This window comes from Pinus tabuliformis, chromosome 3_1, assembly GCF_031772625.1.
Source record: "Pinus tabuliformis cultivar Carrire ecotype Pingquan chromosome 3_1, CPIR1, whole genome shotgun sequence".
Classification (NCBI taxonomy): Eukaryota; Viridiplantae; Streptophyta; class Pinopsida; order Pinales; family Pinaceae; genus Pinus; species Pinus tabuliformis.
In genome coordinates this window covers 343813716-343835807 of record NC_142301.1, presented here as the reverse complement: position 1 = coordinate 343835807, position 22092 = coordinate 343813716, and positions in this window count along the sequence as shown.

Sequence of the window (22092 nt, the reverse complement as noted above, 5' to 3'; positions counted from 1 at the left end):
TCACTTCAAAACTTGTTCGTGATCTTATAGAGAAGTGTAAGATCAAACACAAAAAATCAACTCTGTAGAAAATATCACGACGAAGACAGTATGGATGAATAAGAAGGACTGGTCAGAAAAGTTAAGAGATGCACTATGGGAATATAGAATAACATGGAAAAACACAACTAGGTTCAGTCCATACTAGTTAGTGTATGGAAAAGAAGTCATGTTTCCCATATAATTTTAGATACACACATTCAAGTTAGCAACAAAGTTAGGACTGGAATTATCTGAAGCACAAAAACAACAGATAATGGAATTGAATCAACTGGATGAATAGAGACATCAAGCAGTAGAACACACAACTCTAGTGCAACAACAAAGGATGAAATGGCATGATCAATTCATCAAGAACAAGACATTCAACAAAGGAGACTGGAAATTATTGTTTGACTCCAAATTCAAAGATTTCAAGGCAAAGTTTACAACTCATTGGTTGGGGCCATACGAGATAGAAGAAATATTTGATAACAGAGTTGTTCAGATAAAAACAATTGATCAAGAATCTACTTCATTTCTAGTTAACAGACATAGGCTTAAAGTCTACAATAATCCTATTAATAAAGAATATTTTGTGAAACAAATGACAAAAGAGACCGACTTGGAAGTAATGGAACAACATAGAAATATGCCTTCCAGTACTCCAGAAGAAGAATAATTAAAAAAAAAACAAGAAAAAATAATAAATATATAAAAATATAATAAAAAGTTTGCTTGTGAAAACGAGGCAACTGACACAAAGCAAACATGAATTCATAGAGGAAAACCAACTAGTTTGGCTTGTATGAATTCACAATTTTTGCTTTACACTCACGATAGTTTGATTTTGAAGAATGAACCTCCAAAACAAAATAAAACTTGAGGACAAGTCTTTAGATAAGCAAGGGGGAAGTTACAAAAGAAACTCAGTTGAGCAGCTGAAAGTTTGAGCAGCTGAATTGAAGAAGGAACTTTAATTGTATCGCAGAAGGGACCTAAAACATTAATGGAAACATTGTGCAAAAGGGACCTGGAACGCTAGAAAAAAACATGTATCATACTGCATAAAAATACACATGACAGTAGGGCCCTGAACCATCAAGTACCAATTGCAGAAGGGACCTGAACGATATCAATAATCAATGAATTTGAATCAATGATGGATGCAAGAACATGAAGCATAAATAAAGTCTACATTTCAATCTATCCTAGACAATTCATCAAAGAAATTTGGCCAGAACTCATCATCAAATACTATCAGGGAGTGAAAGTACAGTGAGTACAAAGTTTTCTCTTGAAATTTCAAAATTTTAGAATTTTTTTAGAGATTGTTAAAGTTGAGTTAGTACCTAGCATGCATATTTTACTTACATATTCATTTCACTACCCTCATCATATTATCCTATTCATATATTCATACCCATTATCCTACATTTAATCCCATAAACGTCTTCCAAATATTCATTTCATATTCTATATTCATATTCCATATTCCATTTACATATTCCATATTCATTTCATTTCATAACCCTAAGTAATTTTCTTTTGAAAAGCAAAAGGGATTCAAATAGAGGGTCCAATAGTTGAAACCCTAGAACCTACAAAACCATACACAAGATTAGTATCATGAAATTAATTTTAAATATGACCTAAACATGGTCATTTTAAAATTAAAAGACATATATTGAAATATATATATTGAAACATGCGCATTATGAAGTAATACAAAGTGAAGGAAATCGAAATAATTTATTTCGACAAGTTATAATTAAAGTGCATAAGAATGATGCTATTGAGTGCAAGGGTTATCATAATACAAATCATGTGATGACTATACAATGCAAACAAACATTATGAAATGTTTCGGAGGTAATGGATATGAAGAGGGGGTACGATGATAGTTAAACGAAGATAAGACCATGTATTAAAACTATAAACCATGCAATCAAACTATAATTAAATTCAAAGCGGTGATCAAATCACAATGCACCATGAAATGAATAACAATACGAGCCAGTGGTAATGAAACGTATGGTATGCAGACTATACGGTGAAATGAGTGATATATCAGTCAAAGGTCAAGTAATAAACGTCGAGATGTGGAGGTAAGTACTGTGGGTTGGTATGCATGACGACCACGATGAAACGAAGGACAACCACGAGGGAAGTAGTCAGAAGATGCATCAAGTGGAACGGTCAACCGAAATTTGAAAACACAACAGTGAATGTTTCAAAACAACACCGTGAGTTTTGCATTCAACAGAGCTCATGCAATATACCTCCGCCATTTTTACACACAGAGCATTGTAAAAATCGCTTTCTCTCCACCATCACAACCGTTTTGCAGGCTCAGGGAGAACAATGAAGTGTTGCATAAGCCATTAGCGCACATTTGCGAGCCTGAGGTGAGTGGTTTGAGAGAGAAAACATAGAAACAGAGGAAATCAAACTGAGAGGGAGAAGGCAAGAGATATAGCAGTTGGAAATCAGAGTGATAAGAAGAAAAAACGGAGTAGATTGAGGGATAAGCCGAGGAAACTAGTAGAGAAAGCAGAGTTAGTTAAAGAAGATCTCGTGAGCAACAAGGTAAGACCAAAACTTGATCTCCCTCAATAAATGCAACAGATGTTTTATGAGGAAATCTCAGGATTTTTAAAATAAAACACAAGTTAGACTCTAGGATATAAGAAGCGCTCCAACCACAGTTTATTATTTGTTAAATGCTGTCTCTGCCATCAGTCAAGAAATAAGGTTTTTGAAACAAAGTTTAACAGTGGCAACCATTATGAAACACAGGTTGGTTGAGCCACGACATAGAGAGAATCAGGGCAATTCATTGCAGACAGGTAAATCAACTCGGATCCTCCACGTTCACTCATGAAATTGCCAAATTGATTGATAAACAAAATGTTAGTTAAAGATTTGATTGCATAAGTAAATGTTTTCACCGAGTTAAAACAAAGTGTTTAGTTGTAGTTTTGATTACATAAACACATGTTTTCACTGAAGATTGGGTAATGAGACAGAATGTTAAGTTGAAGTTTGGTTGCATAAACACCTGTTTTCATCAAATTGGTCAACGAAACAGAGTGTTAAACTTATAGTTTGTTATGATTTCATTGAATACACAGTGAAATATTTATGGTTGATTGCATAAACAGTGGGTTTGATTGCACAAACAGTGGCCTTAATTGTACAAACAATGAATGAGAGAATGACTCTAGTATGACATAAAAATGAGTTTGATAACCATAGGAAAGTTATAAGAAGAATGAAAATCGAAAAGAGGAGCTATGGTATGATTTTGTTTTTATATTAAAAAAAAAAAAATTCAAAATCAAAACAGAGTTCGATTTCCAATTTCTTTTCTTATAAACAGTGATATGCATAAAGAAGAATACTTCATTTATATGGATAGAGCAGAGTTTTGGTGAAAGAGGAACAGAGCCAAGAATGGATTTTACATCAGAATAAGCAGGATGTTTGTTTTTGTTTTTCATTCACAAAAGGTTAATGTTTTGAAAAAAACAATGATTCATTGTTGCAATGAGACAAAGACTAAAACAAGCCTGACTTTATTATTTCTAAAGAGTATCAGGAGAAAGGTAAGCCCTACTACAAATTGAATCAATTTTTTTATTTTTTTATCTTTTATTTTTATTTTTATTTGTATTATGCATGAATGATTGTTATTTACATTGTTAAAAATGAAGTTAATGACAATAGAAGGGTATATCCACTGGTTTTTAGAAAATATGACCACTAGAATAGAACCAAAATTTCAAATTGAGGAATGGAAGAAGGAAACGGTAGAAAAATTATATCAAGCAGAGCTTATAGGGTTTCTATAGAGGTTTAATGGTCACATTGAGGGTATAACTAGGGAGTTTATGATAACTATACCCAGGATCAGACAATGGTAGGAAACTTAACCATTCCATTGACTCCAGAATACATCTCCCAAACATTAGATCTTCCATTGATAGGGGAAAATTATCATAAAGGTCTACATTTCAAGGAGAAAGCATGGACTTGCTTCTTAGAAAAAAATAGGAAGGGAGCCTTTGACAGAGCTAAAGGAATATGTAGGGAGTGGTTTAATGAGCCATGGGGAGAGCTAGTCTTGATCATTCAAAAATTCTTCACATGTGATAGGGGACATAGTGTGGCACATTTGTATCATGTCAGGCTACTCCAACACATTAAGGGAGAAGTCAAAATAAACTTGCCATATTTCTTCTCCCGAAGTCTCATTAAGATGATAGAGTCAATGAGAAATGAGAACAAACCAAGAGAAGCTCAAGTTTATCATCAGGGACTAATAAAAATTCTTGTAGAGCATCAAGTAAAAACTCAGGGCATAATTTGGAGAGAATTTTTAGTACAAAACCAGCATGAAGAACAGGTCATTGAAGAACAATACAAAACAGAGCAGGAAACCAGGGGCATCATGAATTCACCACTTTATCCCAGAACCAGGTCTAAGAAGCAAAACAACACTGTTATGGTTGAAAATGAAACATCCATCATATCCACTCCTAGGAGGCATAGGAGAAAGAGCCCAATAGAAACAAGTAGCAAGGACCAAGAAGTACAAATTGTAGAAACATGTTCTACAGAGAAACAGGTAGAAGATATAATCGAAAGATTAGAGAAAGAAGCTCTAGAAAAAGACTCATATTTTGATGATGTGGCAGCCACATCATTTGCAAAAGATACACATGACCTAGGAAAAGAATTGCATTTGAGAAAAATCAAAGAATTGACAGATCAGTTGGAAATAAACAAGATCCTGGAAAAGCACTTGAAGAAAGAAAATAAAACATGCAAGAAAAATAATGCAAAGTTAGTAAGGGAGAATGAAAAATTAACTGAAGAGGTAGGAAAAAAAAAGAGAAAGAATGATATACTTTGCAAATAGGCATTCAAGTGGCTTAAAGATAAGAACATGTGGAAGAACAAATATGAGAAATAGAAGGTCAAAGCTACTATGTATAAAGAAGAACACAACATGGGGATAGATTATCTGTTAGAGGCATTACAATAGGAAGCATCAGGTTTAGGCACATGATTCACAGCAGAGGTAAGGATATCCAAGAGAAAGAAACAAGCATGAGGACATGCTTGTGAATCAACAAAGGGGAGATGTTGTCCCTCATTTTTGGTCCAGTTTTACTTAAGAAAACATACTTAATTATTATATTTTCTATCCAATTTCCATCACATCCACCTCATTTTGATGTATTTTATGCATATTGAGATATTTAATTTTAATTTTGCAATTTCTAGAAGTTTTTATGAAAATTGAATTTCAAGTGCAATTTTTGGACAAAATCATAAATTCCTTTAATAGCTATATGGATGTCATATTTGCAGGACACTTGGGCACGAGATGGATACATTTATGAAAATTTTAGGAACTAGGACTTAACTAAATCCAATTGGTTTGGTCAAAACAAGCTAAATCGGGCCCGATCAAAGCTGGTCAAACAAGACCAGTCATCAAGAAAATCCCTAGGGAATAGGGCAATTTTATGATTTCATGAGATTTTCCATATTTTTAATGATAGGTTGGATGGATTTGACTTAGATAGGTGGATATGGGTAGATATAGTTGTTAGAAATACTTAGATCAGTTTGTTTCATGACCTTCTATTTAAGCCAAAACTTTGAAGGCTTATGCATGTAGAATTTGTATAATTTATGTGGAGACATTTGAATATTTGAAGTTAATTTGAAGAATCTGTTCTACTTTAATTTTGCTGTTAAATGTGTGGATGACTGACTGAAGTTTAAGTAGTTGATAACCTCTTCAAGTGTGCAAGGCAAAGGTGGAGGGCCCCCACTCCAAGCTAAGTACACTTCATTATTAAAGTAGCTTGATTTCCATGAACTAGTTGCTTCAGATTTGTTTACTTGTTTTACTTTAGATTTGCTTACTTAAATTGATGTGTGATGATTTATGTTTGCTAATGAGTCTTAGTCTATTTACCATTTTGATATGAAAGGACAACACAGTGTTCAAGTTGAATCCTCTTTCTATTGAATTAATGAATAAAAACCAGAGTTCATCTTTCTTGTTTTCAAGTAGTTTAAACTAGAGTTCATCTTTCTTGTTTTCAAGTAGTTTTATGCAATTCCAGTTTTCTAACAATAGCATAATGATGAATGAATTTGTGATGAGGAATATCAAGGATATCCTAAGTTAGGAGCCTCTTTCATTGTTTATTTATGCATCTTAAGTTGTTGTCAATTAATGGTTTTTGATTTCTATTCATCAAGTAATATTGTAGAAGAAGGACACAAATGGATCTCTTAAGTTAAGAGCCACTTCATCTCATATATATTGTAAAATTGAATAAGAAATTATTTAATTAGATTTATATTTGTAATATTCACTTCCTTAATTCTTCATATTTTATCTTCTAAGCTTGACTACATCTGATATCCATACATTGTGGACATGCCTCCAAGTTTTACAAACCTGGATTGATAATGAAATACTTGTGTTAATTTGTGTTAATAAATTAGCCCAAAAGATATATTGGACGGAGCCAATGCTAAGTACAAGCAATGCCATGATCAACATTAGGTGCTACACAAGTTCTAAGTAGGAGACAAATTTTGGCTACATTTGCAAAAGGAGCGCCTCACCGGACCCCATCGTAATATTCTCCTACTTCGATATGGGTCATACACCATCACTAAGGTTAAAGGGGACAAAGCCTTCGAGATGAAAATTCCATCGTTCCTTAGTCTACACCCAGTGTTCAATGTAGATCACCTTTGGCCATACTTTCCACCATTGCTGGACACATCCGACATTATAGAACAACTCACACCAACAAAGCTAAACCCAGACTGCATGGAACATGACACAACTGATCAGATCATGGACATGTAGATCAAGAAATGTTAGGTCCCTATAATACTAGTGATTCCCCCATTACTATTGTCATTGTAGCCCTTGTTGTTATTGTTGTGCCCTTATGTTACTACTGTTATGTCAGCTTGATTATATTGTAACCCCTTAGACTCTTATATATAGAAGGGAGGTTTAGTCATTTGTATCATCCAAGAAATGTTTATTTGTGTAATCTAAAGGAGGTTTCCCCCTTGAAGAGGCTGAATTCTAAGGTGTTGATCTATCTTTTCTATATTTTTGTGAGTTGGTTTCATAACATTTGGTATCAAAGCTTTGGATTCTAGGGTTTCACTACTCCAAACAGGTCATCATGGAATTTTCACTATATATTTTTTTATGCGATGTTTCAAAAGCTAAAAAAAAAACTCATTTGAGCTGAAATCGTTCTGAACTTCGGGTGTGAATGTCAAAGCTTGTCTCGGTATATTTGCGGAGATATGATTTGAGGAAGTTAGGGTTTTTGCAGATTCCTGAATTACATTCCAAATAGGTTACCTGGGGAAAATCATCATAACTGTTGTACTGAGCATTAGATTGAAATTTCATAAGACATTTCAAAAATAGGACGCCTTATAGTTTTCCGTATATCCATTTTAGGTACTAAGGTCGAAACAGTGACACATGGCACTTCGTACAAGTTTTCTCTACTAAACTATTCTATAATCAGGTCACCGTAGGAGATTTGGCATAACTCTTCCTTGGAGAAACCAATCTTGATCAGACTTGCAGGGTTAGAAAGAGAAATCAAAAGGATACTGTAGGACACGATTTTAGATATTCAAGATCTGCAGTTACAAAGATACAACAGATTCAATATCGAGCTCTTACAAAGTGAAAAAAAAAGTGTGTAGTTTTTTTTTTAAATTTTGCATAATATTGGTTTGAAAAATTAGTTTGAAGGAATTCAAAGGGAATAGTGAAGAATTATTAGCATTAATTGATTCCCCAAAGAAAGAAAATGGAAACACCTAGTAAGAAACCTGAAAGCTTTAACATGACTCGTGAAGAAGAGGAAGAAATACAACATGATATATCAAAATTACAAGACCAAGTACAACAAATTTCACTCTCACAAAAGGTAACTGAAGCCAAGATGAATGGCGTGGAAGCTAATATGGATGGTGTGCAAGTCAAGATGGATGGAGTAGAAGCTAAGATGGATGGCATGGAAGCTAAGATGAATGGCATGGATGCTAAGATGAATGGCATGGACGCTAAGATGGAAGAATTGAAGATAAATTTGAATAAGTTGCTACAAGAAATGGTTACTAATGGTGAAAGGATAGTAAAGGAAACTCATGATGAGAACAAAAGAAATGTCAATCATGATTTCATAGACTCTAATGTTGGATAGAAGACCCACCATGTTTCGAAAATCGATATGAGGAAGTTTGATGGCAAGGATCCTGGAACATGGATACTACAGATGGAGCAATTTTTCAATCTCCATAATGTGAAAAACACACAAAAGGTACGCATTGCAACTTTATATTTAGAACCAAATCAGTTTGTATGATATCGATGGCTTTTCTCTCGTAAAAAAATTGTCACTTGGGAAATTTTTACGGAAGAAATGATAGCACATTATGAGGATACAAAAAGAAACACATTTTTTAGCCAATTGATAAATCTCAAACAAAAGGGTTCAATGATGGAGCGCATTGAGGACTTCCAAAAATTAAACATAAGGGTAAAAGATATTCCAGAGGAGCATAGGGTTGATGTGTTCATAGGGACTTTAAAGGATAATATCCAACATGAGGTTCACCTTTGGGAACCTGATTCATTGGAGAAGCATTTAGGTTAGCAAGAAAAATGGAAAGCAAAATTATGGTGACCAGGAAGCCTACCACTCACAACTATAAAGATGGAAGTGTTGTTGCCCCTAGCCTTCCACAACCTACAAGGTTGACGCCACAACAATTGGAAGAAAAAAGAGAAAATGGGATTTTTTACAGTTGTGGTTTCATAAAAAGAACACTCTCCAGTAGAGGATCTAGCTATATCAAGTTTTCAAAGCATGTCAACTCCTTTACCAAGGTAAGTGGTTCACTAGGGACTAGGTTCAACAAAAATTTCTCACCTCATGGAGGCTCTACACGTAACGAGGACCATTGTTTCCTAAGGAGGAAGGAATGATTCAGGTGGATATTGGTGGCCACCTACCTATTCCACTTGGACCTCTAGTCGGTTTCATCCATTTCCTTATTTATTGCAACATTTACTATTTTTAGCAGTTTTTTCGGGTCCTGAACTTTCGAAGTAGTTTTGACCCCCTAAACGATTTTTTTTAGGTCTGCAAAAAGCACGTAGTGGCATAGCCTTGCCACAAATCCTGTAGTACTCAGAGAGATATTTCCAACAAGGTATAATATGCACCAAACAAAGATAATATGACCAAGTTACGATCCTGGGAAGTTGGTTGCCCAACTAACCCCATTGGGGCCCACAAACTCTTGGCGTTCCATCTCCTGGGGTCAGGGTTTTGGTTGTTTAGGATTTTCCCTTGTTGTCAAATAATACATAGGCACTTGAGCACCATTTTAACATAGTCCAGAGGCATGTATCCACCATATCTTTTCTCATAGATAAGCTAACATCGTCCGAGATAGTTTATTTCCATTATGTTTGTAAGCTTGTTTTAGTATTTTATATTAATGAAATGAAGTGTTATTTATGTTGAATCTTTGTAATTTCTTGCATTCTTGTTTAAGGTAGGATCACACAAATGTTGACTAGAGTTTCTAGTGGGAGTGGGTGTGAGGCTCCTACATTATTTGCAGATAGAAGGTTCCTTGCCGAAAATCTTGCTGAGCGTGATATTGGAGCTCAAGAAACCTTCCATTTGTTGCTAAAGTCACCTCTTGTTGTCTGTAGTCACAATTTTTTTCCATTGAATGTTGGGAAGAAAGTGTACCAAAGGGTTTCACTGCATTCTGATGAAGTTTTGTGTCGAAACAGTTTCATTGAGGTTTATCAAACCCGAGCAGTTTTTTTTGGAACATTTGTGCTTGATAGAAATAACAAGATCGTGGAGTTTTGATGTAAAGTGTAGGTAGGAACCATGGAGACCACAAGATAACCATGCTCTCATTTTTGTTTGGCCACATTTTTATGTTCTTTCTAATGAAGGTTCGAAGACTTCGAAACATTTTGTTCGAGTGAGTTTCTTTTTTAGAAGCCCTTTCATGGCGTTTCTTTAGATATTGAGTTGTCAATTGAAAATATTATTCAGAATTGGAGGAATTTCATATATCATGCATGGCATGTTTATTGAGGCCCTTTTCCAAATGAAGTTTTAGAATAGAATGTTGAGCCCCTTATACATGAAGACAATGTTGATCGAGATTTAGAAGAGTGACAAGTTTTTTCGTGATTAGTTCCTCCAAGGTATGTAAACATTTCAGACCTTGATAATCTTGGTAGAAGGGACTTTGATATTGATTATAATTGGCAGGAAATGATGATATCAAGCAATTATTTAGAATAGGGGATACATTTTTTAAAATATGTGCATTTTGCAGGTGTTTTGAATCATGACTTTCTTAGGGACACATATTTGTCGCGTTCTTCTCTATCAGAAAAACAACTAGCTTCTTTTGAAATTGTTTTTCGACACTTTGTGAATGGTGGAAATGATGGTGGTTTAAAAATGATTATTAAAGGTACTACTGGAACTGGGAAGTCATCTCTCATTGACTGTATTTATCATGTTCTATCTAGTTCAACAGTGGATGGTAAAAGTCCTTTGTTATTTCTTGCTCCAACTAGTATTGTTTCTTTTAACATACATGTAAAAACAATACATTCTGCTTTAAAAATTCATATAAAAGATATGAAGCCACTATCTGGGAAGAATTTAACAGCGTTTCAAGAAGAAATGAGGCATGTTAGATATATATTGATTGATGAAATGAGTTTTATAGGTCCACAACTTTTCATACAAATAGATTCTCGTTTGCGCGAAGCATTTCCTAAAAACAAGGATTTTTTTTTTTTTTTTTGATCTTAGTCTCAGTGTATCCACAATAGAAACCAAAGGATTGTCATTTTGGTGGTAGGTCCATCATTCTTGTGGGTGACCTTAGGTAGTTGCCTCCTGTTAGGGATAATCTGTTGTATGCAGGTATAACAACTAGGAAAGTATTGTGGGAAAGCTTCAACATTGTTGTCACTCTAGAAAAAATTTATAGGCAGGAAGGAGATGATCTGAGACAAACGTCTTTTTGTAATATTTTAATGAATATTAGAAATGCAGAGTCTCTTCTTACTGATTAGGATCTTCTTATGACATATGTTGATAGTTTCTTGAATCAACATGAAAAGGCATTGTTTGATTCTTCTCTTCACTTGTTTGCAATGAATAATCTCATGAATTTGCACAATCATAAAATGCTTAAATCATTAAATTCCCCTATTACGAGATGTGTTCCTGAATGCAATAGAAGAATAGAAATAGGTGATAATGATTATGATGTGCTCGAGCGTGAAATACTTCTATGTCATGGAAAATGCGTGATGTTGATGTGTAATTTGTGGGTTGAAGTTGGTTTGGTCAATGGTGCACATGGAAATATTGAAAATATTTTCTTCGCGCGTGGTTGTGAGCTGCCACAACTTCCAGAATTTGCTACAATTATTTTTGAAAAGTATTGTGGTGTTCCATTTGATAGGGACTGTCTTATTCTTGTACCCATTGTGCCTGTTGTTAGGGGGAATCTGAGACATATGCCTATGAAAATGCATGGGTGTTGACAATACACAAATATTAGGGAATGACTTTGCAACGAGCCACTTTAGACATCAGAGACAAAAAGAGGCAAGGTCTCACATTTACATCTATATCAAGAGTGAAAGCGATAGAATTTTTGCAGATTTCACCGCCTTTTTCTTTTCAACATTATGCAAAAATATAAGACAATGCATATGTTACACTTAGAAAGAAAGAGGAGGAACAATTGAAGCCAATATCATTTAAGGGGTATTTATCTTGAATACAAACTATTGTTGATGAATACATTAGATAAAGTTGTTGTTGTTCATTGCAATTATTTGTATGCACATCGATAAGTTCTTTTGAATCGTTTTATGTTTTTATGTCAAATAAATTTTTCTAATGCATTTCTAATTTCATATGTATCTATTAAACTTTGTTATTATTTATTGTATGTATATATATATTTTCTATCATTCAATTGCATGTACAAAGAACAATGATGACATCTATTAAATTAAAGCAATAAAATCCTAATTATTGTTTATTTATTATTTATTATTTTATTTTATTTATTTTTATTTTTAATTTATATTTATTTTTTTAATTTTTTTAATTTTTAATTTTTTAAATTTAAATTTAATTATTAATTTTATTTATTTATTTAATTTTTTTTTTCTTTTCTGTTTGTTGTAGCCGCTACAACACCACCTAAAATGCTTGGGCATATCCAAAATTTTGAGTACCTCACTGTTTGCCCCAAGCTACTAGGGTTCTAATAAGGCCTTCAACCGGTTACTCTCCCCGCGATCCTTCCTATCAAACTATGGTGATGCATCCACTCACACTTCTTACATTGCATCCACACATCATGTTTTATCTCAGATATAGACCTTAGGATCACATTAGGGTTTTGAGGATCAATGGATTCATTGTTGTGTTAAGAGTCTCCCATGATTTTGAAACTCATCTTTGCATGATATGCATCGCAATCAATAGATTCCCTATATTTGGATAAGCATGCATTCAATTTGGATTTCCTTACGATTGACCATATTATGGTTCAGGAGGAACCCTATATTTTCAAAATAAGAGTTCACTTCATGCTTTAACATGCTTCATGTACACCCAAGGGTGCATTATAATTGGCATTGCATGGCATCATGGTGAGAATCGTTGTAGATCATATTCTCCTAGGTTCATGTCTAGTTCCCCATCTTAGCATGTGCATTAGAGTTTGTGAGATTGATGACTTTCCCTTGCTCCTTGTAGCACTAGACTTGTGCATTTGAAGATCCAACCCATATTTGAATTAATCCTCACTCTCTAGGATGCATGTTAACAAGTACTACTAGACATTGACTCTATAAGTACATCATCGCCATAGGCAACACATAATTTTGAAGTCACTTACAATTAGTGACTCCATCAAATGCTTGAATTTGAAATTTATTTCCAAATTGAAGCATGATTTGCTCGACCCATGCAATTTATAACATCTTTATTTGGATTATTTTGGTTCATGCTCCTTGAGTAAATTAATTTGATTTACTTAGTAATATTTATTTGTTTGCGTGATCTCACAAGAAAAGTATCACTTTGGTAAACTAACTTGTTTTGTTTCACCTTCTTTTTGGGAAATTGAGTAAAGGTGGTTTGGATACACATCAAATGAGGCAACACTGGCATTAAACAAAACTTTGACTTGACACCACTCAAATGTTGGAAGAATGAAGGGCTTGGGATTATTGTGAACATAACATACTAAGCGACAATGGAAACAAATGCATGCGCAAATGAAAGGATAAATTGAAAGCGTTAGAAATGGGCAAATGAAGATTTATCATTGAAGTGGAAGGAAGGAAGTTTGAGTGAATGTAAAGACACTAGAATCAAGGACATTTTGTTTGATTGCCTTAGTCCACTGCATTTGCTCAGAGTACTTCATTCGAGGGCCTTCAATGATCTCAATTCAAAGGAGATCTATGATGAATTTACCACTATTACCGCAAGAGATGGAGATACAGTTGTCATTGCTACTAACGAAAAATGCATCACTGGTCTCTTGATAAATAGAATGTGCCATCTCTTTGAGTTCGAAGAAGTTCGTAATCTTGTAGCTGAGCTAACTGGTTGACTTGATCCCCAGGTGATGTTGCCCCTGGATCTCATTTGGGGTATGATATACATAATCTAGATATATTGAAGTTGAAGTTGTGCCTATTTTCCATTTCTAATTCACTGATGATAAGAGGGATCACTATCACAATGCACTGGAGACTACATGCAACTGAAAATATTGTGACTGGATGCATTGATGGAAACTTAACACATTGTACCATGTGCGGGGTGCTTATACATAGCAAAAGAGATGACTACGTCTACAAATTGTTTGGGATGCTAATTCTAAGGAAAATCCATTATAGGGCATCAATTTAAATGACATAAGAAGTTCAAAATCACCCATGTAGAAAAAAATTGGGGTCTTCTTCGCTGAGCAGTGAGCAAAGTTGAATAGTCACATTACACTGAGTCTTGTCCCATCAAATCACAATGATCGCAGTCTCCTTAGGTCACACTTCCCATATGCGACCCTCAACAAGTTGCAACCCCTTGACGAGACTAGTTGCAAGGTTGTAATTAAGGGGGCCTTTGAACCATGCAACCTACACTGCTCGGCGACCCTATGACCTCCACTAGTCACAGTTTTGAAACTTGATTTTCTCCAGAAAATTGTGACTTGTGCCCAAAGATGCAACTTGCAGTAAGTGAAAGGAACACGTTCTACTCTCTCAAAGGATGTGTTAGCATGATCACTGCCCCTTGTATTGTTGAGATGTTTGATTCTCATTGGTCTAGGTGGGTCTCATGGAAGAGACAATCAAACATTGAATGAACAATGATGCCACCGAATTGTGAATATCGTGAAAAAGATCCTGTGCTAGACAGGAAATGAAGCCACATAGGGGCCATATTGGTTAGTTGATATGTTGAATACTCGTTGGTTGTGAGTGAGGATGGGAATGTACGTGAGATAAGGAAATCAAAGCCAATAATACCGTATTACAAATACAGGAAAGTTTCAGCATCCATCCCAGTTACCTCACCTTGGCATGATATTGGGGAAGTAAGAGGTTGTTCTTGCACCTCATCTCTTTCTAAAATATTTAAGCAATCCATTTAAGGTTCATAAGCTCACCCTAGAGTAGTCTCCAAGATTTTGGGAGAGTTTCATTCTTTGAAGCCCAACCCCAACATGGTATCACTTTGAAATTTCACTCATGCTTCATTCAACTCCAATATGGGTATGTAGTGACGATTGCAATGCGGGTATGGCAGTTACGTGGGGAATCAAGCCCATAGTAGCTGCAATATAGAGACATCAACTTACGAATCAGGAGGAATTTACCACATTGATAGTTGCCCATTACTTGAACTCTCTCAGAAACAAATATCAGAGATCCTTGATTCTCCCGGTGAGGGATACCTCCAACAATGTTTCTCATGAATTCTAATCTGGCAAGGACATCACTTGGATATATAACGAAGTCACAATATTTGATGCAGTCATAGGTCGATCTACGTTTAGGTTGCAACTTTCTCTATTTTTCACAGTCGCAACTTTGTGACCTATCAGAAATTCATATAGCTAAGTCTCACCAATGCCAGAATGTGTCTGTGACTTTATCTACCCCTCAGAAATGCAACTTCGCCTACTCTTGGAACTACGACTTACCCTACCTATTCAAATAAATGCGGCTTGTGTGCTCAATAGAGCTATGATATTATTATGAATCCGGAATATAGTATTGATGGGACTAGTAGGTAGTAACCACGGAAAAGCTCTCCTTCGGACTTCACAAACATCTTGAATGGCAAGGAAGTCCATGAGAATAATGTAGTTATAAACCACAATGGCTCTTTGCCATAGTTTTACATTGAGAAGTTCACAACCCTAGTGAACTCGGATGTGATCTCCATGAGCAGAATGAATGATGCAGTTAGGGAAATCTAGAGAGTAAAGTAGGTCATCAATTTATGTATGCAAGGAGAATATGTTTTACTCTTGGCTAAATCCCTCGAAAGACACTTTTCATATGCTATCATGAAGCACAGTTCCAACCAAGTGGGAGAATATGATTGTCTTCTAGAATCTGCTCCTATGTGCACATACTGCAATATGCTTCTGAACTCCTCTCAAATTAGGGATCAAGATCACTCTATATGGATTGCACATCGTAACAACATTGTGGTGTAGAAGAGGGCTATAAAGGGGTCCAAATTGATGTTTTATTTTCAAGTCAATTTTTCATGTTTTTGGCGTAATTCTTTGGCTGCACATTTGTTTGAATAGTTTCATTTGTTTGCAGGTAGGGATACTGATCACATGGAGGAAGCCAATATCTCTCACTAGAAGCCTTGCAGCGAGGGTGTCCAACTAGGAAACAAGCTGGCTCCACATAACTGACCTAGGCACTATGTCAACTGCAATGACATATGTCATAACAAACATATGGTCATTCAATACATCTAATGAACCCCACAATTTTGTATTGTACTCTGGCAACTGCCTTGGTGATAAGTGTTTTAGGTTTTCCAAGAACCCTCTACATCTTCCTCTTCTCTTTCATCATAATGTAAATATTCACATCATAATTTCAATAGTTAAAGTTGAGATCAATTAAGCATGTACTAGGAAGTAGGCATGAGAAAGAAATGAGGAAGCTCAAGAGTCATGAGGGTAGATGAAAGGTGTGAGGGGAGGCCAAGGGTCTACCCTCATGGCTTCTACCCCAAATGGTGTGAAGTATAATCGATACTTCACACCAGGGATACCCCGTGATTGTTGGAGGTACATTTCAGCTCGTTAACAAATTGGTGCTAGAAGGAGGGCCGATGATAACCTGAGCCCTTGAAGCCTGCATTTTAGGCCAATATATGTAAATGGATCCATCCCAAATATTGCTCCCAGGGTGTTTATCTAATTTGTCCATTTGTCAATGTTTAATCCATGATGAGCCACTCCATCACTTGCCTCAGTTAAAGTTTGATGGTGAGGATGGAACGTCCTTGACCAATCATATTTCTTATTTCCTTATGTTTTGCAAGTCTTACAAGATCGCTAGTGAGGAGTTTGCATGTGTTCTTTTCTTCCTTTCCCTTGAAGGTCACGTCAAGAAATGGTGCTATAGATTGCCAATAGCTTCCATTCATTCATTCGAGCAAATCATTGGTAAGATCTGACAAACGTTTCACATGCACGATTTTCAAGATGTGTTTAGAAGGATAAATGAGCTTAGGATGAGACCTGGAGAATCTTTAGAGGATTTTGCTATTAGATTTGTTCATCTTTGTTTTGAGTTTCTTGAAAGAGATGTAGACTGGGTGTATTTGAGTGAAACTTTTCAAAAATTAGTTTTCGTTTCTCGGCAACATCTTCATTTCGAAACAAATTTGATTTTTATGAGTATCATGATGATTTGCAAATTTCAAAGTGTCCATGTATCACCCATAATATCAACTTTCCTACCTCTCTGAATCAAGAAAAATCTCAAGCCTCCGAGGAGGAAATTACTGCTTGTGGGAGTTCTCACCCTCCCCTTGATTTGTTACATAATGAAATTTTGGTCATAAATGGTTAAGATGATGAAAAGTGCTTTCAGGGAAATCAATTAAATTGTCTTGCCTCTGAAGCTCTCGTACATCCTTTTGATTTTGAATATGAAAATTATGTTGATATAACATCTCTTCCCGCTGATGGAACCAAGATCGAGTCCCTTGAACACATATCTTACTCTAGACCTGGATTTCATTCACCTATTGGCAATGGCTTGGGTCTTATCTCACATAAAGTTGATTGTCCTATCAAATCCAAGGACCATGACATGCATGCAAATCCATTTCTCCCTCTAGCTGACACTAATGTGCAGGATGTGAGTCTTGGTCTGATTGGTGCCCCTTCATCTAACCCTTTGCATCAATTGTACCCTGATTTATTTCATGGGTATACAACACCAGCGGTTTCTGCAAAGGATTCAAAACTGTATCCTACTGGTGTTTGGTGCAATCATGTACATGGGGGTGATGTTTCAAAGTCACATTATGCAGATCTTGAATCTCTTATTCTTGATCTCTTCCACCCATAGTATTTAACTGGTGAAGAAGAGGGCCTTGAATCTCAGCCCATCCAAGATGGTTCTCTCATTGATTCCTATTTCCCCTCAATCTAAGAAAAGCCTTATGTGCCAGATATTCAACCTGATCAAACTGGTGGCTTCGTCGATTGTCATTATACCAAAAAATATTTGCTCACACCTCTGGTGATTATCATTCGTACCCATCTGTTGATCCTATGAAGCCACCAGAATTTGATGATTCACCTTTTAAATGTTTTGGGACTCATCAGGAAGTTGAGGCACTTCAAATTCTGTTGATGGTTATGTCAGGTTCTCACATTCCTGATGAGACTACTGAACCAAGTCAAATTAGAGTTTCTACACATCATTCTCCTCTTAGAATCATCTTTCCGGATGCAATCTCATCTTAGAAATCCTTTGATTTGAGTGAGGTTTCTCCGAACAAATATTTCCACTCCCTATTAGCTGACATGCATCAACCTCTATACCCTAATTTGTTTGCTGAAGGGAGTACTCTTACCATTGTCTCAAATCTTTTTGACTGTTTGCTAGCCAATACAATTTGTGAACATATACAATCAGATGATGTCTTACAATCTCCTATATGGGAAGGTGCCAATCACCTAACCTCTCCTCTGCCTGAGACTCTTCTGGTTGATTCAATTCATTCTTGGGAATCTAAAGAATCTGATCTGTTGAACTTCCAATCTATCAATATTCAGACATCTGATCCAATCAACAATAATTTCACTTGATATTCGTCCTAACACAACTAAGGATAACCATATTCATTCACCTGCCAATCTTGCGAAACTACCGATATTTGATGGCTTTCCATTTGAAGGTTCAAAGATTTATCAGGACAATGAGGCACTTCAACTTTCGCTGATGGTTATGTCAGGTCCTCACGCCCTCGACGAAATCCATGCACAACTTCAATCTAGGGTTTATGAAATAAGGTTTTCTGCGCTTGAATCCTTAGGTATCTCAGTTACATCGAGCGAAAACCCCTTTTTTGAGAGTCATCAAGTTTATCATCCTCCATATCATGATAGGGTTTCTTATTGGATTGAAGGATCTTATCTGGTGGATTCCTCTGCTAGAAGGAAACATATTGCCTTACATTAGATTTAGGGTTAAGCACGAATGGATGTATGTCATAACTGGATGACTATAAATTTCACGTTTTTGATTTTGTTTACCACGATTGTGTTGCATTTTTTCTTGAATGGTATTTTTTGGCATATTTTCCTATGAGTAGACATGAGTTTCTTGTTGTTGTGCATGTTTCACAAGTAAGCATTTTGGCTTTTGCATAATTCTTTTTAGAGATTCTAATCATTTTCATATTTGTTTTTGCAGCTTGGGAACTACTGTGGTGGCTGCATTGGAAGTTTGATTTCACATAACCCAACCTCCTCTCTGATTAAATTAGGGTTTTAGGGTTTAGACTAGTTAGGTTTTAGGTTTTGCTTATTATCTTTCTAATAAGGGTTTGTTTATCAAAGTTTGCTTATTAGGGTTTCTCTGTCAAAGTTTGCTTACTATCATTTTCTTCTATATGATTTGTTGTGTCAGCTTTATCATAGGAACTTAGTTGTTGTATAACATTTGGAATTTAAGCATGCATTCATCTTTTGCATTGAAATCTCTACACATGCATTGCACTGGTCTTTTATCTGTAATTGGCTAATTTCTTCCACACATTTTCATAACACAACATTGAATTACATCATAAGCCCTACCTGTTTCATTACATCATTCATTCATCTTCTTTCTTGGCATACACTCGACTTGACCTAGCATGTCATTTCCCTCTATATTGCATGCCACTGCATGAGCCTTCTCAAATCTGACACTTTTGAACCTTTGGTACTGTGTCTAGCTCACTCATACCTATTTTCACATGCTCAAACACTAAAGGAAGATTGATTGGCATCCTCATGAATGTTGAAACCCTAGAAGAGCTTCCTTGGTCACCTTTCCCTAGCAATAAAACCCTAGGCCTAATGATTGTGTGTATTTGTGATGGTTACTCCAATAGGTAACTTCTCTTGGAACCAATCATCAAAGTTATATCCGAGATATCTCTCCTATGATTCCCACTTATTAACAAGGAAAATAAGAACACATTTCTCGTGGGGAACCCTAATCAATTTAAATGATATATACCCATAACCTAAACCTTGTACTCAACATGGTCTTAAATGTTTCAGTGACTTGTTTTTCATTGTTCACTTGTTAATTGGAGATGAGATGTAGAAGCTTGGCATGAGGGAAAACCTAAATCAAGATATCTTTTAGTTTATGCCAGGCAAGAAACAACCTCTCTCTCTCATAAAATAATTCAAGATCCCTCATCCTCCCTAGCACAATGAATGCCTAGTAATAAGTGAAAATGCACACATGAAAGAAAATGAAATTAAATAAAGGGAAAATGATCGAGAAATGCTTCCTGTGCAGAGAGGTAATACAACGACTTTGCCGGGATACTAACTAAGCTCGCTGGTAGTGGAGCAATGTCTTTGATTTATTGAAGTGACTCCGTTAGGGTACCATCCAGCCTTGCTGGAAGTGGAACAACACCAAAAAGTTATTTTAAAAATTCTGAATACAATAAGTCCTCTACCTTGTTCTTTGCATCATCATCAACTACTAGCATGTGGGAACTTCTAATTGGGTGTTTACTAACTAGCAATACCTAGCTGAGACACAAAGGGAAGTCATATCTACAAAGGTCGAGTCAATGCAAGAGGTACCCATAGTGATTGTTCAATATTCCCTTACATCATTATCCATACTCGAACTATTACAGGGATGTTGACATAGATATTGGATTCTACCAGTGGTTCAACAATTGTTGTAGCCGCTACAACACCCAAAATGTTTGGGCATATCCAAAATTTTGGGTACCCCATTGCTTGCCCAGGCTACTAGGGTTCTGATAAGGCCTTCAACCTTTTAATCTCCCCACGACCCTTCCTATCAAACCATGTTTATGCACCCACTCATGGTTCATACATTACAACCACACATCATATTTTATTAAGAGATAGACCTTAGGATTGCATTAGGGTTTCGAGGGTCAATGGATTCATTGATACGTTAAGAGTCTCCCATGATTTTGAAACTCATCTTTGCATTATATGCATCACGATCAGTAGATGCCCCATATTTGGACAGTAATGCATTCAATTTGGCTTTTCTTACGATTGACCATATTAGGGTTCGAGAAAAACCCTAGATTGTTAAAATAAGAGTTCCATTCATGCTTTAATGTGGTTCATATAACCCCAAGGGTGCATTATAATTGGTATTGCATAATATCACGGTGAGAATTGTTGTAGATCATATTCTCATAGGTTCATGTCTAGTTCCCCATCTCAGCATGCACATTAGAGTTGGTGAGAGTGATGACTTTCCCTTGCATCCTTGTAACACTAGACTTGCTTGTTTGAAGATCCAACTCAACTTTGAATTAATCCTCACTCTCTAGGATGCATGTTAACAAGTACTTCCAGACATTGGCTCTATAAGTACATCATCACCATAGGCAACAAATAATTTTAAAGTCACATACAATTAGTGCCACCATCAAATGTCTGAATTTGAAATTTATTTCCAAATTGAAGCATTGTTTGCTTGACCCATGCAATTTATAACATCGTAATTTGGATTATTTTGTTTCATTCTCCTTGGGTAAATTAATTTGATGTACTTATTAATATTTACTTGCTTGCGTGATCTCACAAGAAAAGTATCACTTTGGTAAACTAACTTGTTTTGTTTCACCTTCTTTTCAGGATATTGAGTAAAGGTGGTTTGGATACACATCTAATGAGGCAACACTAACATTAATTATTTTTTTGACTTGACACCACTGAAATGTTAGAAGGATGAAGGGCTTGGGATTATTGTGAACACAACATACTAAGTGACAATGGAAATGAATGCATGCATAAATGAAAGGAGAAATAGAAAGTGTTAGAAATGGGAAAATCAAAATTTACTATTGAATTGGAAGGAAGGAAGGTTGAGAGAATGTGGAGACACTAGAATCAAGGACATTCTTTTTTATTGCCTTAGTCCATTACTTGTGCTCAGAGTACTTCCTTTGAGGGCCTTCAATGATCTCAATTCAAAGGAGCTCTACGGTGAATTTTCCACTATTACCATAGGAGATGGAGATACCATTGTCATAGGCTTTGAGTTAGAAGATGTTCGTAAGCTTATAACTGAGATAACCGGTTGACTTCATCCTGAGGTGATGTTGCCCCTTAATAGATATAATTTGG